At 42.0% G+C, this 12912-nt stretch overlaps 1 pseudogene; it reads left to right on the forward strand.

The window, feature by feature from the left end:
- Window positions 1–1693, forward strand: part of LOC126176242 (ATP-dependent translocase ABCB1-like) — an 88149-nt pseudogene extending 86456 nt beyond the window's left edge.
- The last annotated feature ends 11219 nt before the right edge of the window (window positions 1694–12912 follow it).

Below are 12912 nucleotides of genomic sequence, written 5' to 3' on the forward strand. Positions count from 1 at the left end.
TTCAACACATCACAAGACTTCCTTTGGTGGCTTCCTGTGAAATTAAAAACGAAAAAAAAGTACAAGGCTGAGGTTCCTTTTCGACTTCTACGGCTCATGTAAGAAAACTGGCCATAACAAGACGTCTTTTCTAACGATGCCGAGAGTGTAGTGTTACGTGGAGGTGAAACGTGGGCGACAAACAGTTCAGGCAATAAGAGAACAGCCTTCTTTGAAAAGTGATTCTATAGAAGAATGCGGATGATGAGCAGTGAATATTGGGTAACTGATGAAGATGCACCGAATCGAATTGTGGAGAAAAGGTATTCTGCCATAACTCGACTAAATGAAGGAACCAGTTGATAGGACACACCCCGAGACATCAAGGAATCGTCTGTTAGGTAACAGAGGAAAGCATGTGGCGTAAAAATTGTAGAGGGAGACCAAGGCTCTACTACTGCGCGCAGGTTCCAGATTCCAGAATCGGGTCATCTTGATTTAAGTTTTGCGTGATTTCAATAAAATCCTTCACTAATCGGGGCTTGTGCTACATCTCTAATGACCTTGTTCTCGATGGGACGATAAACCTAACCTTCCTTTCTCCGCACTTGACAAAGTCTAGATGCGTGCGTCGGAGTGGGCACAGCCAAAACGATAAATTCCCTTCGATAGTTTGTAGTCCCTTGCAGTCATAAATGTCCGCTGGTTCACCCTAGTAAAAACCTTGTTCTTCATTTATATAAAAAAAAGAGTTTCTGGTACTGCGACCTTCAAGGGAGGGCGTTTGAATTTTAGACATCTTAAAGCGCTATTTTCACGCTTTTCTGCACATTTTAAAAGTGCGAAGACAATATTTATTCTGGCAAAAAATAACTTTTATCTTACCTCGTAACAAAATTTGTGGGTTTTTTTTTTGGTCAGAGGTACCCGTACAGAGTACCGGTGCGTACCGTCACAAATCAAGCACTGTAAAAACCTACTAACTCAAAACTTCGTAACGTCGTCTATTTCCCGTTGTCCACTCTATCTTCATTTCATAAGAACGAGGTTCAGAAGACATTATTCATTCTGCAGAGACATCTGGTTCTGACTCACCATCGTCTTTGGTTTCGACGAACTTGTTTGCGACTTACCGAGGACATTGGGAATATAAAACTTTTTCTGAAACTGACACAGTACGTAAGTCCTTTTGAGATTTGTCTCTGCCATTCCTCATCTTGCCAATAGCTCTCGTCTTGTGTGTTGGGAGCGGGTCATAATACCACACCAGGAATGTATTTCAGTGGACAGTACAGTAGTTTTCACTGAGAACTGCATCCGCTCCTTGTATGGTCTGAGCTGAGCCAATGAGATAGTGGCTACTCCAGATCAGAAATTTAATAACAGGATCTGAGGTCCCCATTTATTGGAGATGAGAACAGTGGTTGTTGTATTTTTGGCATGATACGGGTTGACTACCAGGAACCTGGGGGGATATCTTGGTGACCTTGCTACTCTTGATTCTGTTCAACAGGTGGTGCAAGAAGCGCTGGACAAGGCGAAGGAGGGACGCACGTGCATCACCATCGCTCACCGACTGACGACCATCCAGGACGCCGACGTGATTTGTGTCATCAACGAAGGCCGCGTGGCCGAGCTCGGGAAACACGCAGAGCTGTTGGAGCGACGGGGCATCTACCACAAGTTGCACAGCCTGCAGGCGGGTCGCCGGTAGCACATTAGCTCCTTTCTCCCTCTGTCTTTGTCGTCTCTAATAATTTATTTTTCTACTTCTCTACTGAGATCCCGTCTCCCAAGGACGGTAACTTGAAAAACTGGACCATACTCCACTTGCTCGCAGAGAAATGCATTTCATTCATACAGAATGATTCTTTCCAAATCGTCTGATCTACACTGATAGCTGGAAAGAAGTGTAATGTTGGATCTTCTACTACATCGTTATATATTGTGCAGTATAAAGTGAGTGCTTTGGAGACTCAACACATTTAACATTCTTGTATATGCCGACAGAACCTGCTATAATTTTTAATGTAGTGCAACTAGTTTCGACAACATGTGTCGGCAACATCTGTCAGACTTTAGATTCATAAAATAGTCTGTATCACATGTCCATAATTTCATAATATATTACATGGCTACTCAGTACCGTGAAAGTAAGTGGGTCTGTAACTAGTTTCGACAATACGTAATCATTTGTCACACTTCAAAATCTTAAAATAGTCTGTACCACGAGTCCATAATTTTAAAATAAATTACATACGTACTCAGTGCTGTGAAAGTAAGTAGATGTGTGACAGACAATGTCATGGCATGCCACAGTCCACTCAGTTTCAAAGCACAGGGTGTGTAGTTATACAACAAATTTTAAAATTATGTACCTATGGCATACATCATTTTAAATTTCTCAAGTCTGTTATATAATGGAACGATATCGAAACTCATTTCAGAACAACAAAGATTTCAGCAGCTTGTGGTGGTACACACAAAAATGTCTTTCATAAAAGCTGTGCAGTACAATATAAAGAACGTTTATTTAACGTATACATTGTTACGATGGTACATCAGCGTGTGCACCCTCACTGTGACAATATTTCTAAACGAACGATATCAACTCGGCTTCTGAATAAATCTCATCTTTCGCTGTTTTTCCTTTATATTTATTTTGAGGATTATTTATTGTATGTATTAGATTAGAACTAAATGTTTCTTGTTTATATAATTTTATAAATAAATTATTTTTAATATACGCTTTCCTGTTATTCCCCCCAACAATACAGCCAAACATGTTCTCCTGGCTACCTGTTTTGCGAGAAGCGTTAGAAAACTGTGACCTGATTAATTACTAAAACACCAGGATAACAAGCAGACTAATACTAATCATTTCCGAAGTTACTTGAATCGCAGATGTTCACAGACAGTTTGCATCACCACCACCAGAAACACCAACACCGCCTTCGCATCTTCACCTCAGGTCTAACTGATTGCTCTGTTAACTATTTAACTTTATTTTCTAATATTTTTATTTAACTAATTTTACACGAGTGCCCTATTTCCACCTTATAGGACATTGTCAACTGCTGTCTCACATTGACAGCATTTATTCATATTCATAGGACTTGAGAATGGCTTGCATGCCAGAAATCGACCAGTCATGTAAAACTCAGTAAACAAAAATACATGCAATTCGAGCAACAGCAGCCGATGTGGAACCTTATCTGTAGCCCCACTAAAATTTAATCGACAAAAAATGGAACTCGTCCAGTATGCCGTCGGTATACAGGGTGTTACGAAAAGGTAAGGCCAAACTTTCAGGAAACATTCCTCACACACAAATCAAGAAAAGATGTTATGTGGACATGTATCCAGAAACGCTTAATTTCCATGTTAGAGCTCATTTTACTTTCGTCAGTATATACTGTACTTCCTGGATTCACCGCCAGTTGGCCCAATTGAAGGAAGGTAATGTTGACTTCAGTGCTTGTGTTGACATGCGACTCATTGCTCTACAGTACTAGTATCAAGCACATCAGTACGTAGCATCAACAGGTTAGTGTTCATCACGAACGTGGTTTTGCAGTCAGTGCAATGTTTACAAATGCGGAGTTGGCAGATGCCCATTTGATGTATGGATTAGCACGGGGCAATAGCCGTGGTGCGGTACGTTTGTATCGAAACAGATTTTCAGAACAAAGGTGTCCCAACAGGAAGACGTTCGAAGCAATTGATAGGCGTCTTAGGGAGCACGGAACATTCCAGCCTATGACTCGCGACTGGGGAAGACCTAGAACGACGAGGACACCTGCAATGGACGAGGCAATTCTTCGTGCAGTTGACGACAACTCTAATGTCAGCGTCAGAGAAGTTGCTGCTGTACAAGGTATCGTTGACCACGTCACTGTATGGAGAGTGCTACGGGAGAACCAGTTCTTTCCGTACCATGTACAGCGTGTGCAGGCACTATCAGCAGCTGATTGGCCTCCACGGGTACACTTCTGCGAATGGTTCATCCAACAATGTGTCCATCCTCATTTCAGTGCAGATGTTCTCTTTATGGATGAGGTTTCATTCCGACGTGATCAAATTGTAAATTTTCACAATTAACATGTGTGTGCTGACGAGAATCCGCACGCAATTGTGCAATCACGTCATCAACACAGATTTTCTGTGAACGTTTGTGCAGGCATTGTTGGTGATGTCTTGACTGGGCCCCATGTTCTTCCACCTACGCTCAATGGAGAACGTTATCATGATTTCATACGGGATACTCTACCTGTGCTGCTAGAACATGTGCCTTTACAAGTACGATACAACATGTGGTTCATGCACGATGGAGCTCCTGCACATTTCAGTCGAAATGTTCGTACGCTTCTCAACAACAGATTCGGTGACCGATGGATTGGTAGAGGCGGACCAATTCCATGGCTTCCACGCTCTCCTGACCTCAACCCTCTTGACTTTCATTTCTGGGGGCATTTGAAAGCTCTTGTCTACGCAACCCCGGTACCAAATGTAGAGACTCTTCGTGCTCGTATTGTGGACGGCTGTGACACAGTTCGCCATTCTCCAGGGCTGCATCAGCGCATCAGGGATTCCTTGCGACGGAGGGTAGATGCATGTATCCTCGCTAACGGAGGGCATTTTGAACATTTCCTGTAACAAAGTGTTTGAAGTCACGCTGGTACGTTCTGTTGCTGTGTGTTTCCATTCCGTGATTAGTGTGATTTGAAGAGAAGTAATAAAATGAGCTCTAACATGGAAAGTAAGCGTTTCCGGACACATGTCCACATAACATATTTTCTTTCTTTGTGTGTGAGGAATGTTTCCTGAAAGTTTGGCCGTACCTTTTTGTAACACCCTGTAGGAGTCAAATTCCTTCTTTCTTGTTACTTTTACATTAATTATTTTTTTAACGTGGCTTTGAGAAATAGCTACGTGATCTAACTTGAACCCCCGCCCCATGCCCCAGTAGTATTATATTCGGAAATATCCATGATTTTGCTTTTCTTGGCAATTATCTGAAGGAAGTTGACATTTACTTCAACTGAAATTGTTTACAAAGATTAAATAGTCTTGTGCAATTTTTGTTCGTTCTTTTATGGCTCTGAGCACTATGGGACTTAACATCTATGGTCATCAGTGCCCTAGAACTTAGAACTACTTAAACCTAACTAACCTAAGGACAGCACACAACACCCAGTCATCACGAGGCAGAGAAAATCCCTGACCCCGCCGGGAATCGTTCTTTTATGGGCTAATATTCTCCTACCATTTTTCTAAAAGTTTTTTTCCCTCCATACTTGTGCGTCAGAATCCCCCAGCAGTATCACAACATTTGATTTTGGAATTTTTGACATTTCGCCTTCCAAGAGTTCCCAGAATGCTTCTAATTTACTCGGATATTTCTTATTGTCATCATTAATTGGAGGATGGCAATTAACAGTGGTATATTGTTTATTTTTGCGTTTCACTGTGTGAATAAAGAGTCTTTCTGAACTGGGTTTGAATTCTGTAACGTTTTTTACGAAAGTTATTTGAATATAGAAGTCGGCACCAAGTACTGGCATATATTTCATAATTTTATATTGCTGATTTTCCATAAAATAACCTGTGGTTTTTAGTTTCTGTGACATTTTGGTCCAGAAATCTTGTTTCATATACTGCTAGAATTTGTATCTCACCCTTACCTAAGAGAACAGATTATTATAAAACGCAGAAATAACACGTGCTATTATCAAAGGAGTTCTGTTCTTCTTTTAGTTAAGATAATAAGAAACAGCGTACAGTTTCACATGCATTACATAACAGTCAGATAACATGTGTTAACTTGACTACCAAAACTAGTTGGCAAATAACGCCTCCTGCGAGCAACGCTGTCAGAGCTTCACACAGCCCAGACGCTGTCAGTGGACTCGCTATAGCTCACCACTGTTCCTCCCAGAATGTCACGAATATCAGTACCTTTAACATGGAGCTTAGGAACAGCACGGCTAGTTCCACGTCGTCTACATTCATGCTCTCATTTCTCATGACCCGCTGGACTAGTGACCGCCAAAACACACACAGCAACCCACAGCTTCAGTGTCATCCGTCCGAATAGTTGTCTACCGCACTTCCACCGCTGGGGCATCAGAAACCAGCTCTTGACCGTCACCGCTTCTTAGCTCAACCCTCCTTTCACTCTGATAAACAACCTGCCTCACTAGCGGTTTAACGAGCCCAGGAGGCGGACGTGGTGCGACCTCTACATAAAGTGCCAACATTGGCACATACTTCCTCTCCCCCGCCCCCCTACCCTACACCTATTATTTCGGTACTAAAGTCCTTTAGCCTTTAGCACCCGGCTTAATCTGAGTGAGCTGAGCTCTAAGCTCTTTACTCGTTCGTGAATCGCCTAATAACACCGTGACCAGGGTGACAAATCTCCTTATTTTAAAGGGACCATTGCAACCGGCAACTATTTCTTCATAATCTTTTCAGAGGCCTTAGTGACACTCTCAAGATTTATAATGCACACTTCATCCCCGACCCTGTAAGAACTTGGCTGGTGGCTCTTACTTTCTCCCGTTGCTTCCCCCCTTCGCTATTATCTAAGATTTTTTCTGGTCAGCCTCCCCTGAGCAATCACCTTATGCAGCTCTTTATTTTCGGGCAACACGTCTTCTGTTGACCATAAACTGTAAAGTGGAGTGGCCATCTAATATCACAGAAATAACCTGGCCGGTGTGGATTTGTGTGCCGCATGGCGCGGTATTAAAAGTGACAGGGGAGCGAACGGTCTCAGGCCCAGGCCTTGGTTTTTGCTACTCAGTAACCGTCGATCGCAAATTACAACGGAGTAGGATAATACGGTGTGGCTGCTAGATACCGTACCACCATCCCCACACAAAATTGTTTAAAGATACTAACAGTGAAATGGCTAGGCTGTCTGTTACTATGAAGAGGGGAGGTCTAAAGGATCCAAAAATTCTTCATGAATTCTGAATCATTACTTGAGCTATTGTCCCTTTAGTTGGCAACAGCCAAACGAATCTAGTAAAATCATCAACACAGACCGAAACATACTTATTAGACATTGGCAGTGGCCCTACGGATTCAATGTAAAGCGTTGGAACGGACTTTCTAACTGTTTAGGTGCTAAATGGCCTATATTAATAGTCTGCGCAGTTTGCTAATGGAATAAATTCCATAGCTGGATACTCTCTTTCGAATTTCGTCATCCAGTCTACGCCACACAAACAGCTGGCTAATTTTATCCTGTGTCTTATTCAGTCCAAGTGGTTTCCCACCGGAGACTTATGAAAATACTTGAGCAATAATCGGATCAGTTCGTCAGGAGCAACTATTTTTGGCTGGCCTCGTCTCCGCGGTTTGCAGCACACCACCCTATCTTGTAATATGAATGGCTGTATCACTTCACTCTTGCACAGCTTTTGTTTAAGATCGCGAATGTCTTGGAACTCTAATACTCCGAAACAAACTAGGAATCTGTGTAAGGATCGAAGAGACACAGGAAAAGTGACCTCGCTTTCCTCTTACCGGATCTTTCGTTTGATTGTCATCATTCCACAACACACACAGCAAATCCACAGCTCCAGTATCACCCATCGGACCACCCATCCAACGCTGGGGCATCAAAACTCAGCGCTTCCTGGTAACCGCTACGTAAGGGATCTCTCCTTCCTCCTTGCCACTCGGATAAACAGCCTGCCTAGCCAGTGATATCACGAGTCCAGGTGACGGAGGTACTGCCAACATGTTTATACAGTTGCAGCCATGGCACAAAACCTGTGTGCCAGCCATGTGACTTTAATTTTTATAGTCAAGTTCTTATTTCGAGACCTCAAAATTATAGTCAAGGTCTGTAAACCCAGTGGGAACTGCAAAGCCAAATGGATGCAATAAATATTCAAAGTATAATTCATGATTAACTTTCAGCATCGATTTCTATCGTATGTGCGGCATGCATCAAATTAATTCCGGGGAAAGAAATATTTTTAAACGAAAACTCAGTTTGTTTTTCTCCAAATCGTTGGAAGGAACAATGTTGTTGCGGGAAGATTGCTTTCGTTATATGTTTTTTGTTGTCTTTGATTCGAATGTTTATATGTCAAGTACCATTCATCTAGTTGTTTGAAGGATGTAGAAAACAATTAACAGAGTGAGTGAAAGAGTAATTGTAAAGCGACCAGGAATAAGGTTTTAATTTCTTAGTAAACCAAAACGTTTGAGAAATTTATTACCTAGCTAGTTGATATGCCCTGTTGCTTTACTTATCTTATTAACATTCTTACACCTGCCAATTTTATGAGGAGAAATAAAAATAAAGAAACCCCGCAGAATACAACCGGGAATCCAAAAGAGGTTCTCCGCTCCGTAGCCAGATGCCTTGGCCACTACTCCAACTGCTCTTTCGGTTAATAGCTTTTTACCTTAGGCTGTGGGTAAGTAAGTGGAAATCGAAAAGGTTTCTTTCTTTGAATTCTAGGAAAATATGCGTTTGCAGACGCCATATATGGGGATGAAAAAACACTCAGTTTTCAATTATCTATCGATCCCGTAAATTCTGAGCCGATTGCGAGTCACGAACTATAGGAAGAGTTTTCTCAAATACGAGGAGGGGGGAGGGGGATGAATTGTTAGGCCACAATATGTAAGTCTTTAATTTTTAAGTTTTGCAGAAGCTACCTGCCAAATCTGAGCCGAATCGGCTGTCCATGTCTTAGACATTCCCCTTGTTAAATCTGCGCAAGAATTATAGAGGAACAAGCCTCCTCGCTGTATATAATTCGTATGGCAAGGCGAAAGCAGGCAAATTGATAAATGTTAAGTATCATATTACGACGGTTGTCCAAAAAATAAGTTTCGATCGCTCGCCAAATGGAAACCACAGCGAAAATCAGAAACATTTTATTTGCAAGAGTTAGCTACACTTTCCAGATACTTCTCTACATTGTCGCCGCTCCGTCTTAGACATTTGTCGGAGCGTTATACCAAATTTCCAACGGCAGCGTCATAGAAGGCAGGCGCCTGTGCTTTCCAATAATTCTCTACGCTGGTCTATAGCGCGTTTCATGTGAACAGAGATGATACTCAGAACGATCCAATTAGGGCTGTGTTGTGGGTGATCGAACAGTTCCCATCGAAAAGGCTGCAGGGGCGTCTTCACTGCCCCTGCAGAGTTCGGCTGAGAATTGCCATGAAGAAGGAAGTGCGTGACAGATGTGTTAGGTGGGTTGCATCCATTAAGACGAAGCCTCCCAGTGGGCCCTCCTACTTGGCGAGAGACATCTTTGTTCTAAGCACCTTTTCTCGTTCACAGTGTACTTACAACTGAAAAGAGAGTCTTGATGCGATCGGCGCTCATACTAGAGACAGTACCCAACACATCTGTGCAAAGTTTCATTGGGTTTTTACTGTGGTGTCCGTTTCACGAATGATCAGAACTTACTTTCTGGACAACTCTCGTATATTAGATGACGGAGTAGGTTTAGAAAAAGACAATGGCGCTTTAGTGAAACTAATGAGAACGAAGCCATAATTTAATAATGACATAAATATTCTGCGCCAACATTATACAAAGACTTTTGATCACGTGTATCGAAGAAGATAGTGGAAAACAGTGATGGGTTATAGACATCTGACTACATCTCATCCAGATAACATATTCAAAGTCGTACACGGAGATAGAGTGCTCTGCTTGTAGACAGATACTGAGCTATTATTAACATCGAAAACTATCAGTCGACTACGACAAAAATGTATTTTTTTTTAAGTGGCCCACATCAGTATGCATTTTAACAGTCTGCAGGAGAAAGAGTTAAACGTCTCACTTTTGATACAAGAACAGACGTGCACAATTTCCTCCTCCTTGTGTGAAAGAATTCAGATAAATTGGGAGAAAAAGGAAAACTCAAAAGTTGACGACAGCTTGCTACAGTGCCTCAAATGGCAATTAGCAATTCCTTTCGACAGTAATGCAGTGCGCTAGTCATTTCCATTAAAGTTTACAGTGTGGATAAGGCCTTAATTCAGTGATCAAATTTTGAGGAACTCATTATGAGTTGAGATGACAGATGCAAGCTACCATGTGCAGTGTTAGTGCATCCATAATTCAATACAAGCACGTCCATAAATCTCGGAATAGTAACCATCTTACCGTCTTCTCATCCTTCTCCAAGCCGTAGGGAGACGATGCTATATGAAGAATGCAGTTGTACTCTATTGACTGTCATGAAGAAATCACATACACTTAATGAAGAAACAACGTTGTGTTCCTCCTAGTTACAGGAATAAGTTTCTCATCTATACAGTAGCAGTTGCTATCGTAATACGTCTTGGAATGGGTGAAAGATTTTGTCTGAAATCCGCACTGTTGAATGATCTGCTCGCCTTATTGGTTAACACCATTACTGTCATTCATTAGAGTTTAATTTCACTGGCGAGTCTAGAAAGACTTACTCTGACTCAGTGTTGACATTGTCTAGAACTTGGGCTTTACTGGCAGGGACAAGAGAATGTCATGTTCATCAATATCGTAACTACAGGTCGGATACTACAAACAAGTATATTACAGGAATCAGGTAATTCGTTGCCAGATTGGCGACTTCGTTTAAAGCGGACGTGACATGAGAAACTACATAGTGATAATTTTAGTTGTAAATTGTAATCATTATGAGAAAATAGTTCCCGTCTTCCTTACTATTCTAAGACTTCGTAATTTTCCTCTGCTGGCTTCTTTTCTCATATATGGTGATATGATAGCGTTTAGAGATTGTAACCCATTATAGAAAAGCGTCTCCGCTCTCCATCAGCGAAGAAACACAAAATATGTTGCTTTTTTTGAGTTCAGGTAAGCTATGATTGAGGAGTCAACAAATTTACAATGTAACAGAAGTAGAAATCGCCTCATATGACGATGGTGTACGTCGCTGGACGCTGCATATGAACAAAAAGGAAGACAAGACGCAGCGCGAAGGAATTATCGGGATGGGAGAGAAACCGGTAGATATGATGTACGTGTACAGAGAAAAAAATGATTATAATATCAGAAAAATTCGATGATTTATTCAAGAGAAAGAGCTTCACAAATTGAGCAAGTCAATAAAGCGTTCGTCCACATCTGGCCCTTACGCAAGCAATTATTCGGCTTGGTACTGATTGATAGATTGGTGGATGTCCTCACGGGGGTTATAATGCCAAATTCTTCTAAATTGACGAGTTAGATCGTCAAAACCAGAGAGAGTTGAGGGCCCTGCCCACAATGCTCCAAACTTTCTCAATTTGGGAAAGATCCGGCGATCTAACTGGCTAAGGCAGGGTTTTGCAAGCACGTAGACAAGCGGTAGAAATTCTCACTTTGTGCGGGCGGGCATTATCTTGCCGAAATGTAAGACTGGGATGGCTTACCATGAAGGCAACAAAATGGGACATAGAATTTCGTCGACGTACCGCTGTGCTGTAAAGATGAGACGGATGACAACCAAATAGGTCCTGCTATAAAATTAAATGGTAGGACAGACCATCGTTTGGCAGGTGACAGTCCCCACCGCTCTCCGGGGCCCCTCCAGACACGTCATCGCTGATTAATGCTCCCTGCAATTGCATTGACTGTAGCGGAACTGTCTTCGGTGATGACTCTCGCCTCAAATTAAGCCTGGTAACCAGCGAAGATGTGCCTAGAGCGCACCAGACAGCCTGACTGTCGCCATCCATAAGTCCCGACAACCACGATCAATGGTCTGGGCTGCCGTTTCTTTTCATAATAGGATCACTTTGGTTGTCATCCGCATCATCCTTATAGCACAACGGTACGTCGACGATATTCTACGCCCCATTTTGTTACCCTTCATAACAAGCCATAATGGAATTATATTTCAGCAAGAAAGTTCCTACTGCTTGTTTTCGTGCTTGCCAAACCTTAACTTGGCTAACAGGACAGCCAGAACTCTCTCCAGCTTTTTGAGCATTATGGGCAATATGCTTCAACCTGATCGGGAGTCTGAGGATATAACTCGGTCAACTGGAAAGAATTAGGTGCTATCGACCTCATGAGGACGTCCAACGACTTAATCACTCACTGCCAAGCTGAATAATAGTCTGGATATGGGCCAGAGGTGGACTAATGCAGTATTGGCTTCACAATTTGTGAAGCACTTTGTCTTGTATAAATCAGCCAATTTATCTGAAAGAGTAATCTTTTTTTTCTGTACATCTACTTGTACTTCACACTACCGATTTCCGACCGTTTCTGACAATTCCTTCGTGTTGCGTCGTTGTTTCGTCTTGGAGTGTGTACGAAATATTACCCTTCCAACGGTCACGAACAATCACAAGAGTTGCATTGATATTATCTCTGAGAAAGTAGTTCCGAAGACCAAACCTGACGCGTAGAACAATGAAACCTCATAGTGATGTAAAGTCACTGAGCCACCAAGATTATACTGCCTGTTATAGAGCGTTTTTAGCGATTCAGATTTCCACGTTCCTGACGAGCAACCCTTGTAATGAAAGTTTTTGCTATAACGTTCGGTAAATTGGATCTTTGAACTAAAGCATCATGTTGCCTCTCCGTATTGCCTCTCGTATATCAACTCTGTTTCGGCAAGGTAGCTCTACATTAAAAACACTACGTGCTAACCGAATGATTTACGGGTACTGTCTACTGCACAAATGGAACTGAGGTCGTTGTTACCCCACACCATAAAAATTACTCTGGAATGAACTGCCCTTAAAAGTAACTAAATTCAAGCATTGCTAATAAATGATTTATACATTGTTTTCTACATCTACATCGATACTCCGCAATTCATATTGCGGTGCGTGGCGGAGGGTACACAGTACCACAACTAGTCATTTCCTTTCCTGTTCCACTCGCAAATAGAACGAGGGAAAAACGACTATCTACACTCCTGGAAATGGAAAAAAGAACACATT

The sequence above is a fragment of the Schistocerca cancellata genome, chromosome 3 (genome assembly GCF_023864275.1).
Source record: "Schistocerca cancellata isolate TAMUIC-IGC-003103 chromosome 3, iqSchCanc2.1, whole genome shotgun sequence".
Classification (NCBI taxonomy): Eukaryota; Metazoa; Arthropoda; class Insecta; order Orthoptera; family Acrididae; genus Schistocerca; species Schistocerca cancellata.